This window comes from Triticum aestivum, chromosome 3D, assembly GCF_018294505.1.
Source record: "Triticum aestivum cultivar Chinese Spring chromosome 3D, IWGSC CS RefSeq v2.1, whole genome shotgun sequence".
Classification (NCBI taxonomy): Eukaryota; Viridiplantae; Streptophyta; class Magnoliopsida; order Poales; family Poaceae; genus Triticum; species Triticum aestivum.
The window spans coordinates 16,536,982-16,559,437 of record NC_057802.1 but is presented as its reverse complement, the minus strand read 5'-3'; positions in this window follow the sequence as shown (position 1 = coordinate 16,559,437).

Here is a 22,456-nt window from a genome sequence, read left to right as displayed (position 1 = left end):
TCCTGCCACCCCCAAATCTAGGGCCAAGCGTGGCCACAGTGCGTTGTACCAGACGAAGATCTCCCGTCCGGCGCGGCACCGTTGCCACTCCGCCCATGACATCACCCATGGCAGAGAAGGCCATGCCTCCACTACGGGCTGTCGGTACGGCCCACAGGCTGTGGGCCTTACCTGTCAGTGAGAAGCCAGAAGGCGGCAAGCAAGGACCAGTCGGCGTGAGGGGAGGCCGACTCCTACCAGCCGGCCCTCCCCCTCCCTCAAAGTCCGTGCGCCATTAATCAGAAGAGACGGGGGATGGCTACAGTGATCGCCCACCAGGCGGCGGTACTGTAGCCATGCCTCCCCCGAACAAGCATGCATCATTAGCAGCACAGCTATAGTGCTGAGCAGCCGGCAAGACCCGCAAGCGGCGGGTGCGGCCTGTCGGCCAAGTACGAGACAGTCGGTGGGACCCACCAGGAGGCGGGCCCCACCAGCCAGCGGAGAAGCCGGCGACCAGAGACACTGACAGTCGGGTCCTACACCCGGTCAGATTACCTTCGTACCCCTGGGGGTAGGCCTATATAAACCCCCCAGGTCACCCATGCAAAGGGTTCGAACCTTAGTTCATTCACACACATATAGAGAGAGGAAGCTAGGGCTAGCCTTGTTCTTTTCCCCCTCTAGAGAAACAGCTCAAGGAGCAAGCTGGTAGCCACCATTGTTGCTTGAGTGATCATGCGGAGACCCCGCAGAGCAGGACTAGGTGTATTATCTCCTAGGAGAGCCCCGAACCTGAATAAAGTTCGTCGGCGTACATGTCTATGCCTCATCCCGCTTCCTGGCACCGGCGACGTTTTATTAGCCCCCTCCATGATAAGCCATCCTTTGGTATATGTCGCACGACACCCCCGACACCCGGGTTGACCTCCGATCAGAGCGAGCAGTACGCTCGTGATCTTCATGTGGTCCTGTTGCAGGGGTAGGTGCAGTGCGGAGAACCATGCTATGCGATTTTTTTGGACTACTGCCTTCCAACAAGGATGTCCGCCCGTGACCACGTGCGTCCTCTGTAGCCATGAGATTAAGGACGAGCAGTGCTCACCGGGGCTTGGAGCTCACAATTTTTTGTGTGTTTTTAGTTTTTTTGCTATTGATTTTGGTCGTGAAGTCCACTGCGTGAGGGTAAGCAGCACACCGGCCTCCCCCTTGCAGTCCAGTGTGTGGGTGCAAGCAGCAGGCGACGACGCTGTGGAAGAACAGTAGCCGCCCATGCACTGTTTGAGAAAGAGCTACTTTTCCTCATTTTTTTCTGTAGATTTCTGATTGTGCAGTTCTCCTCTGTGTGTATTCAGTGCAGTATTCGAGCTCCAGCGGCATCTTACGCATTCGTCGCCGCCATTCATGCAGGCGTCCAAAAGAACCGGCGCTGGACAGGGCCGAGCGACCCATCTGCTTTTTCACTTTTCATTTTGAGGGCTACTTATGTAAATTTGTAGTGGCTCTTATAATTGTTGAAAACAGTTCGTTAGTAGTAAAGCTAGATGGTTCAGTTTTTCTGTGCTTTATATACCAGAGAGAATCAAAGTGCAGCTTGGAAATGTTGGTAGTGTTTGTTAACTCTTATTTGCTCTATGTTTTGCAGTGCGGATTGCATCGAGAGGTTCACTTTCGTTCGTCGCTGTTAACATAATGCTCGAGTGTGATGTGAGATGATTCTGTTAATTTCTGTCGAGAGGTTCGCTTTTATTCCTAGGGGAAAAATGATGAGAAAAATAGTGCCCCATTGCTGGAGGCGACCTCCCATCCGCCGTCGCTAGATCAGCACGACCGTGGTCGTGCTGTGCACTATGGCTCCTTGTGCAGTGCAGATCTGGCATCATGCAGGATTGCAGTTTGGTGTGGCGGCTAGATGCCATGGTGATTTGTAAAAACGTAAAATTTCGCAAACTGAACAGCTGAGTTCGTATTTTTCATGCCATTTCTAAATGGCTAATCCAATTGAGGCAAACGATATGGCGTTGGAAAGCTTATGAAAATGCGCTACTTTTTCATGTTAAAAGTTTTTTTTTCCAATTTTGCATGGTTTAAAAGTAATTTAGAAAACGATACAAGTTCCACCGAGTTCGTATTTTGGAGCTAATTGTTTAACCACACATCCGAATGCAGCAAATGATATGGCGTTGGAAAGCTTGAGGAAATGCAAAACTTTATGGTATATATTGTTTCTCCCAATGCCTTACTGGTTTAAGTCAATCTTGAAAATGGCTAAAAACGTATTTTTGCCGTAATTTCGACAAACTTTATCGGAATGGGGCAAATAATATACCGCTAAAAAGCTATGGAAAATGTGAAACTTTTTCATGTTGATGGTTTTTCTCTGATTCCTAGCCGTTTTCAAGTCATTTCGAAAACGGCGGGATCATTCGTTGTGCCTTTATCGCGAAACAGATTTTTTGAAAATGCACCGCGTGAAGAACTTGAACTTCTCGTCATGTCTACTTGAACTTCACTCTGTTTTTCACGTGCTTTTTTTACCCGTAGCTCTCCATCCACTCACCGGAACACTCACCGGAATTGAGCAAGTGATGTACCGGTGGAAAACTGTTGTAAACACGCAACTTTCCAATGTTGATCATTTTTTATACTCGCGACGGTTTTAAAAGTTTTTCATCTGAAATTCATTCACTGTAGTAGTTGAACTTTCTGCTATTTTTACGTTGAACTTCTGTGTCGTATTTTCGTTTGTAATTTGCTTATCCATTCGTTAATGTTACACAAATGATATTCCTTTTGCACAAACCCCTCTCACAATAATTTTTTTTAACTTTCTCCGACCGAGGACTTGAACTTATAACAAGAAAACTTTCAGTCTTTGCTTTTCTATTCCTTTTTTAATACAAAATGCACACCGTGCAGTACGTGAACTTCTGGTAGTTATGAATCTGAACTTCTCTCGGTTACGTGAAAATATCTGAGTTTTTTATGAATATTAATCTGAATTTCTTAATCCTTTTTTTATAAAGTTTGAAGCGCTCTATTTTTAAAAGTTGAACTTCTTGTTATTTTATTTTTAAACTTCTTGTTTCCATTCTTTAATAATGAGGAAAAACTGAGTTTTCTATAATCATCAAACTTCTCCATCTTTTTAATATGGACTTCCTGGTTTTATATCTTAATCTTTTTTATGAAATATTGAAGCGCTCTAGTTTTAAAAGTTGAACTTCTTGTTATTTTCTTTGTGAACTTCTTGTTTCCATTCTTTAATAACGAGGAAAATCTGAGTTTTCTATAATCATCGAACTTCTCCATCTTTTTAATATGGACTTCCTGGTTTTATTTCTTGATCTTTTTTTATGAAATTTTGAAGCACTCTAGTTTTAAAAGTTGAACTTCTTGTTATTTTATTTTTGAACTCCTTGTTTCCATTCTTTAATAACGAGGAAAATCTGAGTTTTTTATAATCATCGAACTTCTCCAGCTAATTAATATGGATCCTGGTTTTTTCTTAATCCTTTTTTATGAATAAAAATATTTTAAGACACCAAACCAACATTTTTGTGTGTGTCTTTGCATTGGTTTGCACATCAAACCGCGTCATCTTTAGAAATTGAACTTCTCCTTTTCTTTTTGTTTTCGTTCAACATTGTTTACCACCTCGAACCGCTTCATCTTTAGAAATTGAACTTCTCCTTTCTTTTTGTCCCAGCAACAGTAGTTGAACTTCCCCCATTGCTAGGTTGAACTTCCGCAAACATTGCCCAAATGGGGCCTGCGATAGACCGTTGGAAAGCTATTGACATGAGTAGCATGACCCAAGTTAAATTTTCGGCAAAACCTAAGCGGTTTAAGAGCAGTTTTGAAAAGGTTTTTTCTTCATACAAAAAACGTGAATCGTATTTTCGACCGCATTTCTAAACCGTTTATCGGAATGAGACAAATAATATGGCGTTGAAAAGCTGCTGCAAATCCGCTCCTTTCCACTTTATTATTTTTATTTACAAACCCAAGCAAAGTTTTTTATTTAGAAATGGTGAAAATCCTTTATACTTTACTTGAACTTCATACTTTACTTTTTCGAGAAATGAGAATAACTGATTTTTTTTGTATACATCACACCCTTTGTTTTTTCAAGTAAACTTCTTGGCTTTATTATTTGGTAACAAGGTAATTCTTTTTTCTGTAAATAAACATTGAACCACTTCATTTTATAAATTTGAACTTCCAGGTTTTTCCTAGAAACGGAAAAAAATCTATTTTTTAGAAACTATTTTTGAACTGCTATGTTATTTTAATTTGACCTTCTCAGGGTTATTTAAAACCATGAAAAACTATTTTCTATTACAAATATTGAACAACTTTGTTATTTTAATTTGAGCTTTTTGGTTATTCTTTTTTAATAGTGGGAAAATCCATGGGAATTTTTTTAGTACACTGATAATGTTTTCTTCGAACTCTCTATTTTATCAAATTTGAACTTCTCAAGTTAACACTTTTATAGTTGAAGCTTTGTTTTTCTTAATGGTAAATAATCATCGAACTTCCGTGTTATCTTAATTTGAACTTCTTGGTTTTTATTCTTTAGGAACTGGAGAAATCCAAGTTTTCTTTATAAACACTGAATCGCTCCGTTATTTTAATTTGAAGGTGTAGGTGTTTTAGAAACATGATTTTTTTTCAAAAACATTTTAAACCACACTATATTTTTAGTTTCACCTTTCCGACTTCTTGGTTATTTAAATTTGAACTTCATGTTTTCTTATTTAGAAGCACGGAATCCCTTTTTTATGAAGTTGTATTTTCATCAAACTTTTTTTGGATTGACCGGTTAATCTTACTCAAAAAATATAATCTTGTGTTATTCTCCGAACTTGCTATGTTTCATGGGGTGAACCTTTTTTTGATTTGCACTTCCAAAGCTAACATTTTCTAGGTGAGGCATGTTTTCTTGTTGGTATATAAACATCAAATTGCTTTGTTATTTTAATTCGAACTTATTGATTCTATTCACTTCAATTTTTTAATTCAAATTTCATGGTTTTATTTCGAAAAAAACTGTGGGAATTCCGTCTAGGTTTTGTCAAAAAAAACCGCAAAAGGACTTTTTATAATGATGCTTTAGTGTTCTTTTTTTTAGCTTCGCAACCATCGGCTACAAACTTTTTGCAACGTCTCTCTCTCTCTCTCTCTCTCTCTCTCTCCCATCTTAGTTCACACCACATTTGTCGCTTTCTTTTTCTTGAGGAACTTTTTTCATGGTCTTTTTATTTTTTCGGATGTAACTTCTTTTCCCCTACACTTATTTTATCTGGCTTATTGTTTTCAAACTTGCCAACTTTTGAAACCTGAACTTCACACGTTCATTTGAACCCTTTTTCCCATGTACTCATGAAACTTTTCTCCATTTTTTCCATGATTTTTTTACCGACGAACTTCACAGGTTGCATTCTGAATTTTTTCCAAAAATTTACAGGTGTTCTAGTACAGACCGATCATACAAAAATGAAACATTATAACGCTATACCTCAGCGCTATATCATTGTTGACCAAGAAGTATCACCCTGTAACAAATACAATGCTCACATGAGCATTTGCACGAACACGTTCCATGCAACCAAATGGGGGAAGGAGCATATGAGTTGTACATCTCTACGGCCTCGGCGTGGGCAGGTCCCATCCTACTGGAGTGCAGGTCATCTCCATCAGCATGGCAAGTCCAAGTCGCCGCAAGAAGCTGAAGCTGCACTGCGCAAGCAGAGGGACAGAAGAAGTGCAAGCCGTGGCAATTCGTGTTGAGCGCCTGCGGCCGTGGGAGGTGCAAGCTTGGCCGCCGTCCGGAGCTAAACGGGGTCAGGTGAGGAAGTAGGCAGGCAGAGGTGGGAGGTGCGTGTCGCCACAACCTACGCTGCCACCCTCACCCTACCCCCAACTGAGTTCGGCAATAGCGTAGGAGCCGTGCAGCGGCTGGGACAGTGGGTGCCGATCAGGCGGGTCGTGGGAGACGAGCTCTGGAGAGGATGAGCAGAGCACAGCGTCGGTAACACCTCGTCTCTCGCTGGGCAAGTCACCGGCGTGCCGATGAGCCACGGTTGTCATCGTCGTGCCGAGGAGCTCGCGTGCGACGGGATGGACGCCGGCGCAAGAAGGAAACAAGGGCGGAGCAGGTGCTGGACGCCGGATCCAGAGACGGAGGAGGCGACGGCCGGATCCGGACCGTGGGCGACGCGGCTTCAGACTTCCATTCTTAAAATCGTGCACCCACTGGCCACTAGGAAGTTTTTGTGCACTCATGCACCTAACCGGATATTGTAGCTAGCTATCTAGGCGGACCGCGGGGCACAGTCCGGTCCACCGGATCCGCCGAATGCAACGCTGACACCTACGGTGCCATTGCTTTGCCCAAGCAGGTTGAGGTCGTAGCAGTTGGGCGCAGTGTGGACAATGACTTCGAGAGTGTCGGGGAAGGGGTGTCCATCGAGGTCAACAGCTACGTAACCCTTGACAATAGCAGGTTTGGAGTCCCTGGGTGGCCGTCGTCCGTTGCCCATAACGGTGTCGGTGTGCTTGCCGCCCGGCCATGTGTTGAGCACCGTGCCACCCATCAGGTTGGCAACAGATTCAGGGAACATCCACCACGGGAAAATGGCCCGAGGGTAGTCGCCGAGGTCCGTGTCGTTCACCAGCACATGCCAAGGCCCGGCAGGGCTCTGCACATCCACGCATGGAAATGGAAAGCTTGTTAACAAAATGAAACTATTTATTATCCAAAAAGTTGTCATAGGTACATACCTTTTCTATAGAGAAAAATACACTAGGGGTGCCTCAACTTGTTCTGCACGGTCAGTTTGATGCCTAAAGTTGCAAAATACACGAAATTGGTGTTTGAACTTGTCCGCCTGTGCAAATACGGTGCCTCCTTCCGTATCTGGGCGTATGCTCTGCCCACGTGGCGTGACAACCCCACATGTCAGTGGCAGAGAGCGGGGAAGGTGCTAGGTGGCCTACGCTTGAGATTGTTTTTGCAGGAAGCCCCTCATATTTAATTTAATCACGTAAGAAAAACCTATGTCAGTATAAGCGTATGACAGACAAAAACTAAAGAAAATGTGTGAGTCCACCACGCCAAACTCTGCTGAATAGACAATCATGAAGTCGAACTGTACATATTGCGTTGTTACGTAAAAGGTAATTCTTCTATAAAAATATACAGGGGGCGCTTGCCTCTGTGGTCTCGCCTTTTTTGTAACTTTGCAGCACGGGCATATTGTGCCCTTTTTTGTACTTCAAAGAAACGGATTTTTACCGTGCAAAAAATTCCGAATTTTTTATATGTGCATATATAGAAGTGTAATATATCGTGTGAATTTTCATCAAAATCTGTGCTTGTATGCGAGAGATACGAAAAAGACAAATACATGCAAAAAACAGCTCTTTTTTCGCCGGATTTTTGTCTTTATTGCAGGGTATAATATAACATCATTTTAGACGAAATTTGACAGTCACTTATAGCACATGCATATGTTTTTTGTCGAAAAATAAATAAATGGTAACTTTTAAGTGACGGTTTTTACCCTTTCAAAAAAATGTGCTCAGTGGCCACCGTGCTCCAAAAATCCGTTGTGGTCGCTATGTACCTCTTCAAGCGATTTTGTTTCTATATGGCACTCGTATGGGTCTACACAAGTTTTATTTTTACTTTTTCAAGTTCGTGTTTATAATTTTTTTACTATTTGAAAAAAATAAATGTTTGAAAAATATTACAAACTGCCATAAACTTAGAAGAAAGTTTATTGCATTTGAAAAATGTTCAACATATTTTGGGAAAATGTTTCACATGTATTAACAAACTATAAGTGTTTTTGAAAAATCTTTGTCATGTATTAAAAATGACAATGTGTATTTTACAAAAGGCACAACATGTTTTTAGAAAATGTTCAACGCTTATTAAAATTGTTTTGAATATCCTTATATTTCTACAAACATGGTTGACATGTTTGGATACATTTGTAGAATTTAATATAATTAGAAAATAATTTTTAATACATGTTGAATAGTTTCAAAATACAAAGTTGTCAAATTTTTAATAATTGGGTATTCTAGAAATAGAGTGAAGATACACAATAATTGTGTGTGCTTCTGGTGCAGAATGAAGATATATGAATTTACACAATAGTATTTAATATGAGTTAAACTATTTAAATCAGCATAAAATTTTGAAAAAGTTCAGTTTACCTCTTCAAAGTACACGATAACAAAAGAAGAAGAAAGATTTGAAAATACAAAGTAATTTAATATTGGTAATTATTGTATTTTTATATGGGAAAAATTGTGTCATAAAACTAAACATGAACTTAGAAAAATAAAAAAACATTGGTAATAAATAATAAATAAATGATGGATAAACGCGTCAATCAGTCTACAATAGCTTTCTTGCTAATATTCTGATGGAAAGCAAAGTTGAGCTGCATGGCTAGATCTTGCCGGTAGTTAACCAGGAGGTGCCTCGTTCGAAACTCCTCTGTGTTTTTTTCCACTTTATTTCTATCTTGCATATCGTATACTTCAAAACTTTCCTACATGATTAAATAAAATTCGAGGTTGCTTTCTGTAAAATAATTCCTCACGAGCGGGCACATACGCCACTGCCACGCTAGCACGCCACACGGACAACACGTACATTGGAATACGGATGAAGGCACCGTATTTGCACGACTGGACAAGTTTGAGCACCAGTTTCATGTATTTTATAACTTTAGGCACCAAACTGACCGCACAGGACAAGTTTAGGCACCTCCGATGTATTTAACTCTTTTCTATACCAACTAGTAAGTATGGTACGGGATCATCTACACCGGATGCACCATTGACGATGCTAGCGCCCAGGGCGATGTCCCTGCTTGTTTGAACGAACCCTCCGCAGTTCAAGTTGTAGCACAGAGTTTTGCCGCCATCGGCCTTTGTACATCAATGAAACAAGATTAGATCAAATTCGGATAGCGCTATATACCACTCACCCAGTCACCCTACGAGTACACTGTACACATACTTACCGTATAGAATATGTTTAACCGAGGATTGTTCTCTTTTTCTGGATAAGACTGCAAGCAGAACACACTCGGCACATAAATGTCATTATAAGTCGTAATTATAACATGCTTATGTAGATAGACCTAATAAAACAGAATTGAGGTAGTATATGGTGCCCATGTGTACGTACAAAGAGGCCAGCTGCTATCTGATTGGTGACATCGGGCGGTAATACGCCGGGTGTAGGGTCGAATCCGGTGTCCTTAGAGCATCTCCAGCCGCGCCCCCAACAAGGCCCCCCAGACGATTTTTCGACCGCCGGCGCCAAAAAATCGGCCCAGTCACGCCCCCAGGGGCCCTTTTTTCACCGGCTCGGGCCGAAATTGGCGCCGGCGGACCCAACCCGAACCCGGCGCGCTGGGGGGCGCTCGGGGGCGCCGGGCTAATCGTTTTTGGCGCGAAAGCGCCGCGGGCCAGCAGCGTCAGCGACACCGCCCGCCTCGTCTTCTCCCGACGCCTCGGTTTCCCGCGGGGAATCAATGGCAAGGTTGCCGCCGGTCAGCTTTGCCATTGATTCCTCACGGGCGGCGCATTCACGGGGCGGCGCGCCGACGCCTCCCCTCCCTCGGACGCATACACACGGACGCGGCGCGGCTATATATGGCCTTGCTCGCCTGTGATGAGTGCCGCCTCTTCACCTCTCCCGAGCGCCGCCGCCGAGCTCTTCTCCCCCAGCCCTCCCTCTCCCGAGCGCCACCTCTCCACATGTGTTGCCACCCAGTCTTCACCGGCGCCGCGCTTCGTCAAGCCAAAGACGGAGCCGGGGCTCGCGCCGGTGAAGACGGAGCACGGCGAGGTCGAGCTCGACGACGACGCGGCCCTTGAATGGGCACGCCAGGACTCCATCAAGATGGCGACGGAGCGCCAGCGCGCCGCCCTACGGCGCTTCGAGCAGCGCCGCCGAGGCCGCGACGAAGGAGGACTCGTCATCATCGACGACAGCGACGACGACGACGACGACGCGCCGCCGCCGCCACCAGCCGGGGAGGGGTCCAGCAGGGGCGCCCGAGTCAAGGAGGAGAAGGCCGGCGATGGCGGCGACGACGGCGTCTTCTCGGCCTTCAGCAAGTTTTTTTATTAGTTTTTATATGTAATGGCGACTACTCGACTTAAATCCGCGAATATAAGCCCAAGTTTGCCGAAATTTGACGTGTTTTAGCCGAACTCTGCGTAAATTTGCTACACAATTTTTTTCCCGCGTCTGGGGCCGGCGGCTGTGGGCCAACTCGCCCCAGGCCTATTTTTTTCGCCGGGTCACCCCCAGGCGGCGATTTTAGGCACCCCTAGGGGCCAACGGCTGGAGATGCTCTTAGTGCCGGCCAGGAGGAGATAGGTCGCGGTGTACTCCTAGCCGTGGACGCGCGCCGGCTTCCACACCGGCAGCTGTACATACGCTCCGCTGTACGGCCCGTTGGCAGCAATCGCTACAGCGAACTATGTACACACCCACATCAAAATCAAGGTGAGACCAACGACTTGCAAGCAGCATGCTAATATGAAACAGTGAGAGTATACAAACGGACAAAATAAGTATACTGAGGAGAAAGACCTCGTATCTGGGGCCGGCCGCATTGGCAGCGCCACTCCAAGTGCTAATATTAGCTGCACGTAGCGGCGATGGGAAAAGACTTCCTGTGAGGTAATTAACGGAGGGGTTCGTCCTTAGGATGGGGATGCTCCCTATGGGGCATTGCCTTGTGCCTTCGTGCCATTCCTGCTCCACCGTCGTCGCCCGTATATCCCCATCTTGTTGCTTGGCTATATCCCTCATTATCTGCTATCTGATTGGTGACATCGGGCGGTAATACGCCGGGTGTAGGGTCGAATCCGGTGTCCTTAGAGCATCTCCAGCCGCGCCCCCAACAAGGCCCCCCAGACGATTTTTCGACCGCCGGCGCCAAAAAATCGGCCCAGTCACGCCCCCAGGGGCCCTTTTTTCACCGGCTCGGGCCGAAATTGGCGCCGGCGGACCCAACCCGAACCCGGCGCGCTGGGGGGCGCTCGGGGGCGCCGGGCTAATCGTTTTTGGCGCGAAAGCGCCGCGGGCCAGCAGCGTCAGCGACACCGCCCGCCTCGTCTTCTCCCGACGCCTCGGTTTCCCGCGGGGAATCAATGGCAAGGTTGCCGCTGGTCAGCTTTGCCATTGATTCCTCACGGGCGGCGCATTCACTCGCCTCTTCACCTCTCCCGAGCGCCGCCGCCGAGCTCTTCTCCCCCAGCCCTCCCTCTCCCGAGCGCCACCTCTCCACATGTGTTGCCACCCAGTCTTCACCGGCGCCGCGCTTCGTCAAGCCAAAGACGGAGCCGGGGCTCGCGCCGGTGAAGACGGAGCACGGCGAGGTCGAGCTCGACGACGACGCGGCCCTTGAATGGGCACGCCAGGACTCCATCAAGATGGCGACGGAGCGCCAGCGCGCCGCCCTACGGCGCTTCGAGCAGCGCAGCCGAGGCCGCGACGAAGGAGGACTCGTCATCATCGACGACAGCGACGACGACGACGACGACGCGCCGCCGCCGCCACCAGCCGGGGAGGGGTCCAGCAGGGGCGCCCGAGTCAAGGAGGAGAAGGCCGGTGATGGCGGCGACGACGGCGTCTTCTCGGCCTTCAGCAAGTTTTTTATTAGTTTTTATATGTAATGGCGACTACTCGACTTAAATCCGCGAATATAAGCCCAAGTTTGCCGAAATTTGACGTGTTTTAGCCGAACTTTGCGTAAATTTGCTACACAATTTTTTTCCCGCGTCTCGGGCCGGCGGCTGTGGGCCAACTCGCCCCAGGCCTATTTTTTTCGCCGGGTCACCCCCAGGCGGCGATTTTAGGCACCCCTAGGGGCCAACGGCTGGAGATGCTCTTAGTGCCGGCCAGGAGGAGATAGGTCGCGGTGTACTCCGAGCCGTGGACGCGCGCCGGCTTCCACACCGGCAGCTGTACATACGCTCCGCTGTACGGCCCGTTGGCAGCAATCGCTACAGCGAACTATGTACACACCCACATCAAAATCAAGGTGAGACCAACGACTTGCAAGCAGCATGCTAATATGAAACAGTGAGAGTATACAAACGGACAAAATAAGTATACTGAGGAGAAAGACCTCGTATCTGGGGCCGGCCGCATTGGCAGCGCCACTCCAAGTGCTAATATTAGCTGCACGTAGCGGCGATGGGAAAAGACTTCCTGTGAGGTAATTAACGGAGGGGTTCGTCCTTAGGATGGGGATGCTCCCTATGGGGCATTGCCTTGTGCCTTCGTGCCATTCCTGCTCCACCGTCGTCGCCCGTATATCCCCATCTTGTTGCTTGGCTATATCCCTCATTATCTGCTATCTGATTGGTGACATCGGGCGGTAATACGCCGGGTGTAGGGTCGAATCCGGTGTCCTTAGAGCATCTCCAGCCGCGCCCCCAACAAGGCCCCCCAGACGATTTTTCGACTGCCGGCGCCAAAAAATCGGCCCAGTCACGCCCCCAGGGGCCCTTTTTTCACCGGCTCGGGCCGAAATTGGCGCCGGCGGACCCAACCCGAACCCGGCGCGCTGGGGGGCGCTCGGGGGCGCCGGGCTAATCGTTTTTGGCGCGAAAGCGCCGCGGGCCAGCAGCGTCAGCGACACCGCCCGCCTCGTCTTCTCCCGACGCCTCGGTTTCCCGCGGGGAATCAATGGCAAGGTTGCCGCCGGTCAGCTTTGCCATTGATTCCTCACGGGCGGCGCATTCACGGGGCGGCGCGCCGACGCCTCCCCTCCCTCGGACGCGTACACACGGACGCGGCGCGGCTATATATGGCCTTGCTCGCCTGTGATGAGTGCCGCCTCTTCACCTCTCCCGAGCGCTGCCGCCGAGCTCTTCTCCCCCAGCCCTCCCTCTCCCGAGCGCCACCTCTCCACATGTGTTGCCACCCAGTCTTCACCGGCGCCGCGCTTCGTCAAGCCAAAGACGGAGCCGGGGCTCGCGCCGGTGAAGACGGAGCACGGCGAGGTCGAGCTCGACGACGACGCGGCCCTTGAATGGGCACGCCAGGACTCCATCAAGATGGCGACGGAGCGCCAGCGCGCCGCCCTACGGCGCTTCGAGCAGCGCCGCCGAGGCCGCGACGAAGGAGGACTCGTCATCATCGACGACAGCGACGACGACGACGACGCGCCGCCGCCACCACCAGCAGGGGAGGGGTCCAGCAGGGGCGCCCGAGTCAAGGAGGAGAAGGCCAGCGATGGCGGCGACGACGGCGTCTTCTCGGCCTTCAGCAAGTTTTTTTATTAGTTTTTATATGTAATGGCGACTACTCGACTTAAATCCGCGAATATAAGCCCAAGTTTGCCGAAATTTGACGTGTTTTAGCCGAACTTTGCGTAAATTTGCTACACAATTTTTTCCCGCGTCTGGGGCCGGCGGCTGTGGGCCAACTCGCCCCAGGCCTATTTTTTTCGCCGGGTCACCCCCAGGCGGCGATTTTAGGCACCCCTAGGGGCCAACGGCTGGAGATGCTCTTAGTGCCGGCCAGGAGGAGATAGGTCGCAGTGTACTCCGAGCCGTGGACGCGCGCCGGCTTCCACACCGGCAGCTGTACATACGCTCCGCTGTACGGCCCGTTGGCAGCAATCGCTACAGCGAACTATGTACACACCCACATCAAAATCAAGGTGAGACCAACGACTTGCAAGCAGCATGCTAATATGAAACAGTGAGAGTATACAAACGGACAAAATAAGTATACTGAGGAGAAAGACCTCGTATCTGGGGCCGGCCGCATTGGCAGCGCCACTCCAAGTGCTAATATTAGCTGCACGTAGCGGCGATGGGAAAAGACTTCCTGTGAGGTAATTAACGGAGGGGTTCATCCTTAGGATGGGGATGCTCCCTATGGGGCATTGCCTTGTGCCTTCGTGCCATTCCTGCTCCACCGTCGTCGCCCGTATATCCCCATCTTGTTGCTTGGCTATATCCCTCATTATCTGCTATCTGATTGGTGACATCAGGCGGTAATACGCCGGGTGTAGGGTCGAATCCGGTGTCCTTAGAGCATCTCCAGCCGCGCCCCCAACAATGCCCCCCAGACGATTTTTCGACCGCCGGCGCCAAAAAATCGGCCCAGTCACGCCCCCAGGGGCCCTTTTTTCACCGGCTCGGGCCGAAATTGGCGCCGGCGGACCCAACCCGAACCCGGCGCGCTGGGGGGCGCTCGGGGGCGCCGGGCTAATCGTTTTTGGCGCGAAAGCGCCGCGGGCCAGCAGCGTCAGCGACACCGCCCGCCTCGTCTTCTCCCGACGCCTAGGTTTCCCGCGGGGAATCAATGGCAAGGTTGCCGCCGGTCAGCTTTGCCATTGATTCCTCACGGGCGGCGCATTCACGGGGCGGCGCTCCGACGCCTCCCCTCCCTCGGACGCGTACACACGGACGCGGCGCGGCTATATATGGCCTTGCTCGCCTGTGATGAGTGCCGCCTCTTCACCTCTCCCGAGCGCCGCCGCCGAGCTCTTCTCCCCCAGCCCTCCCTCTCCCGAGCGCCACCTCTCCACATGTGTTGCCACCCAGTCTTCACCGGCGCCGCGCTTCGTCAAGCCAAAGACGGAGCCGGGGCTCGCGCCGGTGAAGACGGAGCACGGCGAGGTCGAGCTCGACGATGACGCGGCCCTTGAATGGGCACGCCAGGACTCCATCAAGATGGCGACGGAGCGCCAGCGCGTCGCCCTACGGCGCTTCGAGCAGCGCCGCCGAGGCCGCGACGAAGGAGGACTCGTCATCATCGACGACAGCGACGACGACGACGACGACGCGCCGCCGCCGCCACCAGCCGGGGAGGGGTCCAGCAGGGGCGCCCGAGTCAAGGAGGAGAAGGCCGGCGATGGCGGCGACGACGGCGTCTTCTCGGCCTTCAGCAAGTTTTTTTATTAGTTTTTATATGTAATGGCGACTACTCGACTTAAATCTGCGAATATAAGCCCAAGTTTGCCGAAATTTGACGTGTTTTAGCCGAACTTTGCGTAAATTTGCTACACAATTTTTTTCCCGCGTCTGGGGCCGGCGGCTGTGGGCCAACTCGCCCCAGGCCTATTTTTTTCGCCGGGTCACCCCCAGGCGGCGATTTTAGGCACCCCTAGGGGCCAACGGCTGGAGATGCTCTTAGTGCCGGCCAGGAGGAGATAGGTCGCGGTGTACTCCGAGCCGTGGACGCGCGCCGGCTTCCACACCGGCAGCTGTACATACGCTCCGCTGTACGGCCCGTTGGCAGCAATCGCTACAGCGAACTATGTACACACCCACATCAAAATCAAGGTGAGACCAACGACTTGCAAGCAGCATGCTAATATGAAACAGTGAGAGTATACAAACGGACAAAATAAGTATACTGAGGAAAAAGACCTCGTATCTGGGGCCGGCCGCATTGGCAGCGCCACTCCAAGTGCTAATATTAGCTGCACGTAGCGGCGATGGGAAAAGACTTCCTGTGAGGTAATTAACGGAGGGGTTCGTCCTTAGGATGGGGATGCTCCCTATGGGGCATTGCCTTGTGCCTTCGTGCCATTCCTGCTCCACCGCCGTCGCCCGTATATCCCCATCTTGTTGCTTGGCTATATCCCTCATTATCTGCTATCTGATTGGTGACATCGGGCGGTAATACGCCGGGTGTAGGGTCGAATCCGGTGTCCTTAGAGCATCTCCAGCCGCGCCCCCAACAAGGCCCCCCAGACGATTTTTCGACCGCCGGCGCCAAAAAATCGGCCCAGTCACGCCCCCAGGGGCCCTTTTTTCACCGGCTCGGGCCAAAATTGGCGCCGGCGGACCCAACCCGAACCCGGCGCGCTGGGGGGCGCTCGGGGGCGCCGGGCTAATCGTTTTTGGCGCGAAAGCGCCGCGGGCCAGCAGCGTCAGCGACACCGCCCGCCTCGTCTTCTCCCGACGCCTCGGTTTCCCGCGGGGATTCAATGGCAAGGTTGCCGTCGGTCAGCTTTGCCATTGATTCCTCACGGGCGGCGCATTCACGGGGCGGCGCGCCGACGCCTCCCCTCCCTCGGACGCGTACACACGGACGCGGCGCGGCTATATATGGCCTTGCTCGCCTGTGATGAGTGCCGCCTCTTCACCTCTCCCGAGCGCCGCCGCCGAGCTCTTCTCCCCCAGCCCTCCCTCTCCCGAGCGCCACCTCTCCACATGTGTTGCCACCCAGTCTTCACCGGCGCCGCGCTTCGTCAAGCCAAAGACGGAGCCGGGGCTCGCGCCGGTGAAGACGGAGCACGGCGAGGTCGAGCTCGACGACGACGCGGCCCTTGAATGGGCACGCCAGGACTCCATCAAGATGGCGACGGAGCGCCAGCGCGCCGCCCTACGGCGCTTCGAGCAGCGCCGCCGAGGCCGCGACGAAGGAGGACTCGTCATCATCGACGACAGCGACGACGACGACGACGCGCCGCCGCCACCACCAGCCGGGGAGGGGTCCAGCAGGGGCGCCCGAGTCAAGGAGGAGAAGGCCAGCGATGGCGGCGACGACGGCGTCTTCTCGGCCTTCAGCAAGTTTTTTTATTAGTTTTTATATGTAATGGCGACTACTCGACTTAAATCCGTGAATATAAGCCCAAGTTTGCCGAAATTTGACGTGTTTTAGCCGAACTTTGCGTAAATTTGCTACACAATTTTTTCCCGCGTCTGGGGCCGGCGGCTGTGGGCCAACTCGCCCCAGGCCTATTTTTTTCGCCGGGTCACCCCCAGGCGGCGATTTTAGGCACCCCTAGGGGCCAACGGCTGGAGATGCTCTTAGTGCCGGCCAGGAGGAGATAGGTCGCGGTGTACTCCGAGCCGTGGACGCGCGCCGGCTTCCACACCGGCAGCTGTACATACGCTCCGCTGTACGGCCCGTTGGCAGCAATCGCTACAGCGAACTATGTACACACCCACATCAAAATCAAGGTGAGACCAACGACTTGCAAGCAGCATGCTAATATGAAACAGTGAGAGTATACAAACGGACAAAATAAGTATACTGAGGAGAAAGACCTCGTATCTGGGGCCGGCCGCATTGGCAGCGCCACTCCAAGTGCTAATATTAGCTGCACGTAGCGGCGATGGGAAAAGACTTCCTGTGAGGTAATTAACGGAGGGGTTCGTCCTTAGGATGGGGATGCTCCCTATGGGGCATTGCCTTGTGCCTTCGTGCCATTCCTGCTCCACCGCCGTCGCCCGTATATCCCCATCTTGTTGCTTGGCTATATCCCTCATTATCTGCTATCTGATTGGTGACATCGGGCGGTAATACGCCGGGTGTAGGGTCGAATCCGGTGTCCTTAGAGCATCTCCAGCCGCGCCCCCAACAAGGCCCCCCAGACGATTTTTCGACCGCCGGCGCCAAAAAATCGGCCCAGTCACGCCCCCAGGGGCCCTTTTTTCACCGGCTCGGGCCGAAATTGGCGCCGGCGGACCCAACCCGAACCCGCCGCGCTGGGGGGCGCTCGGGGGCGCCGGGCTAATCGTTTTTGGCGCGAAAGCGCCGCGGGCCAGCAGCGTCAGCGACACCGCCCGCCTCGTCTTCTCCCGACGCCTCGGTTTCCCGCGGGGAATCAATGGCAAGGTTGCCGCCGGTCAGCTTTGCCATTGATTCCTCACGGGCGGCGCATTCACGGGGCGGCGCGCCGACGCCTCCCCTCCCTCGGACGCGTACACACGGACGCGGCGCGGCTATATATGGCCTTGCTCGCCTGTGATGAGTGCCGCCTCTTCACCTCTCCCGAGCGCCGCCGCCGAGCTCTTCTCCCCCAGCCCTCCCTCTCCCGAGCGCCACCTCTCCACATGTGTTGCCACCCAGTCTTCACCGGCGCCACGCTTCGTCAAGCCAAAGACGGAGCCGGGGCTCGCGCCGGTGAAGACGGAGCACGGCGAGGTCGAGCTCCACGACGACGCGGCCCTTGAATGGGCATGCCAGGACTCCATCAAGATGGCGACGGAGCGCCAGCGCGCCGCCCTACGGCGCTTCGAGCAGCGCAGCCGAGGCCGCGACGAAGGAGGACTCGTCATCATCGACGACAGCGACGACGACGACGACGACGCGCCGCCGCCGCCACCAGCCGGGGAGGGGTCCAGCAGGGGCGCCCGAGTCAAGGAGGAGAAGGCCGGCGATGGCGGCGACGACGGCGTCTTCTCGGCCTTCAGCAAGTTTTTTATTAGTTTTTATATGTAATGGCGACTACTCGACTTAAATCCGCGAATATAAGCCCAAGTTTGCCGAAATTTGACGTGTTTTAGCCGAACTTTGCGTAAATTTGCTACACAATTTTTTTCCCGCGTCTGGGGCCGGCGGCTGTGGGCCAACTCGCCCCAGGCCTATTTTTTTCGCCGGGTCACCCCCAGGCGGCGATTTTAGGCACCCCTAGGGGCCAACGGCTGGAGATGCTCTTAGTGCCGGCCAGGAGGAGATAGGTCGCGGTGTACTCCGAGCCGTGGACGCGCGCCGGCTTCCACACCGGCAGCTGTACATACGCTCCGCTGTACGGCCCGTTGGCAGCAATCGCTACAGCGAACTATGTACACACCCACATCAAAATCAAGGTGAGACCAACGACTTGCAAGCAGCATGCTAATATGAAACAGTGAGAGTATACAAACGGACAAAATAAGTATACTGAGGAGAAAGACCTCGTATCTAGGGCCGGCCGCATTGGCAGCGCCACTCCAAGTGCTAATATTAGCTGCACGTAGCGGCGATGGGGAAAGACTTCCTGTGAGGTAATTAACGGAGGGGTTCGTCCTTAGGATGGGGATGCTCCCTATGGGGCATTGCCTTGTGCCTTCGTGCCATTCCTGCTCCACCGTCGTCGCCCGTATATCCCCATCTTGTTGCTTGGCTATATCCCTCATTATCTGCTATCTGATTGGTGACATCGGGCGGTAATACGCCGGGTGTAGGGTCGAATCCGGTGTCCTTAGAGCATCTCCAGCCGCGCCCCCAACAAGGCCCCCCAGACGATTTTTCGACCGCCGGCGCCAAAAAATCGGCCCAGTCACGCCCCCAGGGGCCCTTTTTTCACCGGCTCGGGCCGAAATTGGCGCCGGCGGACCCAACCCGAACCCGGCGCGCTGGGGGGCGCTCGGGGGCGCCGGGCTAATCGTTTTTGGCGCGAAAGCGCCGCGGGCCAGCAGCGTCAGCGACACCGCCCGCCTCGTCTTCTCCCGACGCCTCGGTTTCCCGCGGGGAATCAATGGCAAGGTTGCCGCCGGTCAGCTTTGCCATTGATTCCTCACGGGCGGCGCATTCACGGGGCGGCGCGCCGACGCCTCCCCTCCCTCGGACGCGTACACACGGACGCGGCGCGGCTATATATGGCCTTGCTCGCCTGTGATGAGTGCCGCCTCTTCACCTCTCCCGAGCGCCGCCGCCGAGCTCTTCTCCCCCAGCCCTCCCTCTCCCGAGCGCCACCTCTCCACATGTGTTGCCACCCAGTCTTCACCGGCGCCGCGCTTCGTCAAGCCAAAGACGGAGCCGGGGCTCGCGCCGGTGAAGACGGAGCACGGCGAGGTCGAGCTCGACGACGACGCGGCCCTTGAATGGGCACGCCAGGACTCCATCAAGATGGCGACGGAGCGCCAGCGCGCCGCCCTACGGCGCTTCGAGCAGCGCCGCCGAGGCCGCGACGAAGGAGGACTCGTCATCATCGACGACAGCGACGACGACGACGACGACTCGCCGCCGCCACCACCAGCCGGGGAGGGGTCCAGCAGGGGCGCCCGAGTCAAGGAGGAGAAGGCCGGCGATGGCGGCGACGGCGGCGTCTTCTCGGCCTTCAGCAAGTTTTTTATTAGTTTTTATATGTAATGGCGACTACTCGACTTAAATCCGCGAATATAAGCCCAAGTTTGCCGAAATTTGACGTGTTTTAGCCGAACTTTGCGTAAATTTGCTACACAATTTTTTTCCCGCGTCTGGGGCCGGCGGCTGTGGGCCAACTCGCCCCAGGCCTATTTTTTTCGCCGGGTCACCCCCAGGCGGCGATTTTAGGCACCCCTAGGGGCCAACGGCTGGAGATGCTCTTAGTGCCGGCCAGGAGGAGATAGGTCGCGGTGTACTCCGAGCCGTGGACGCGCGCCGGCTTCCACACCGGCAGCTGTACATACGCTCCGCTGTACGGCCCGTTGGCAGCAGTCGCTACAGCGAACTATGTACACACCCACATCAAAATCAAGGTGAGACCAACGACTTGCAAGCAACATGCTAATATGAAACAGTGAGAGTATACAAACGGACAAAATAAGTATACTGAGGAGAAAGACCTCGTATCTGGGGCCGGCCGCATTGGCAGCGCCACTCCAAGTGCTAATATTAGCTGCACGTAGCGGCGATGGGAAAAGACTTCCTGTGAGGTAATTAACGGAGGGGTTCGTCCTTAGGATGGGGATGCTCCCTATGGGGCATTGCCTTGTGCCTTCGTGCCATTCCTGCTCCACCGTCGTCGCCCGTATATCCCCATCTTGTTGCTTGGCTATATCCCTCATTATCTGCTATCTGATTGGTGACATCGGGCGGTAATACGCCGGGTGTAGGGTCAAATCCGGTGTCCTTAGAGCATCTCCAGCCGCGCCCCCAACAAGGCCCCCCAGACGATTTTTCGACCGCCGGCGCCAAAAAATCGGCCCAGTCACGCCCCCAGGGGCCCTTTTTTCACCGGCTCGGGCCGAAATTTGCGCCGGCGGACCCAACCCGAACCCGGCGCGCTGGGGGGCGCTCGGGGGCGCCGGGCTAATCGTTTTTGGCGCGAAAGCGCCGCGGGCCAGCAGCGTCAGCGACACCGCCCGCCTCGTCTTCTCCCGACGCCTCGGTTTCCCGCGGGGAATCAATGGCAAGGTTGCCGCCGGTCAGCTTTGCCATTGATTCCTCACGGGCGGCGCATTCACGGGGCGGCGCGCCGACGCCTCCCCTCCCTCGGACGCGTACACACGGACGCGGCGCGGCTATATATGGCCTTGCTCGCCTGTGATGAGTGCCGCCTCTTCACCTCTCCCGAGCGCCGCCGCCGAGCTCTTCTCCCCCAGCCCTCCCTCTCCCGAGCGCCACCTCTCCACATGTGTTGCCACCCAGTCTTCACCGGCGCCGCGCTTCGTCAAGCCAAAGACGGAGCCGGGGCTCGCGCCGGTGAAGACGGAGCACGGCGAGGTCGAGCTCGACGATGACGCGGCCCTTGAATGGGCACGCCAGGACTCCATCAAGATGGCGACGGAGCGCCAGCGCGCCGCCCTACGGCGCTTCGAGCAGCGCCGCCGAGGCCGCGACGAAGGAGGACTCGTCATCATCGACGACAGCGACGACGACGACAACGACGCGCCGCCGCCACCACCAGCCGGGGAGGGGTCCAGCAGGGGCGCCCGAGTCAAGGAGGAGAAGGCCGGCGATGGCGGCGACGACGGCGTCTTCTCGGCCTTCAGCAAGTTTTTTATTAGTTTTTATATGTAATGGCGACTACTCGACTTAAATCCGCGAATATAAGCCCAAGTTTGCCGAAATTTGACGTGTTTTAGCCGAACTTTGCGTAAATTTGCTACACAATTTTTTTCCCGCGTCTGGGGCCGGCGGCTGTGGGCCAACTCGCCCCAGGCCTATTTTTTCGCCGGGTCACCCCCAGGCGGCGATTTTAGGCACCCCTAGGGGCCAACGGCTGGAGATGCTCTTAGTGCCGGCCAGGAGGAGATAGGTCGCGGTGTACTCCGAGCCGTGGACGCGCGCCGGCTTCCACACCGGCAGCTGTACATACGCTCCGCTGTACGGCCCGTTGGCAGCAATCGCTACAGCGAACTATGTACACACCCACATCAAAATCAAGATGAGACCAACGACTTGCAAGCAGCATGCTAATATGAAACTGTGAGAGTATACAAACGGACAAAATAAGTATACTGAGGAGAAAGACCTCGTATCTGGGGCCGGCCGCATTGGCAGCGCCACTCCAAGTGCTAATATTAGCTGCACGTAGCGGCGATGGGAAAAGACTTCCTGTGAGGTAATTAACGGAGGGGTTCGTCCTTAGGATGGGGATGCTCCCTATGGGGCATTGCTTTGTGCCTTCGTGCCATTCCTGCTCCACCGTCGTCGCCCGTATATCCCCATCTTGTTGCTTGGCTATATCCCTCATTATCTGCATGCACCCGCACACACATTTATGCACCGCGTCACTTGTTTCAAAAGAAAGAAAAAATGCGTACTGATTTTCTTGGATATGGAGGATAAAAGCAGACCACTGGCGGAAAATTCAGTAGCTAATTATTTGCATGTATAAAATGAGGATTATTCAGGCTCGGTTGCTTGTAGATGTCAACGCAGTCAATTATTTCCCCAATTCTACTCTGCAATATGCGTATAGAAAATGATATGCGCATATATAGATATAACAACAGGTCAGAAAGGAAACAAAACTAATGAAAA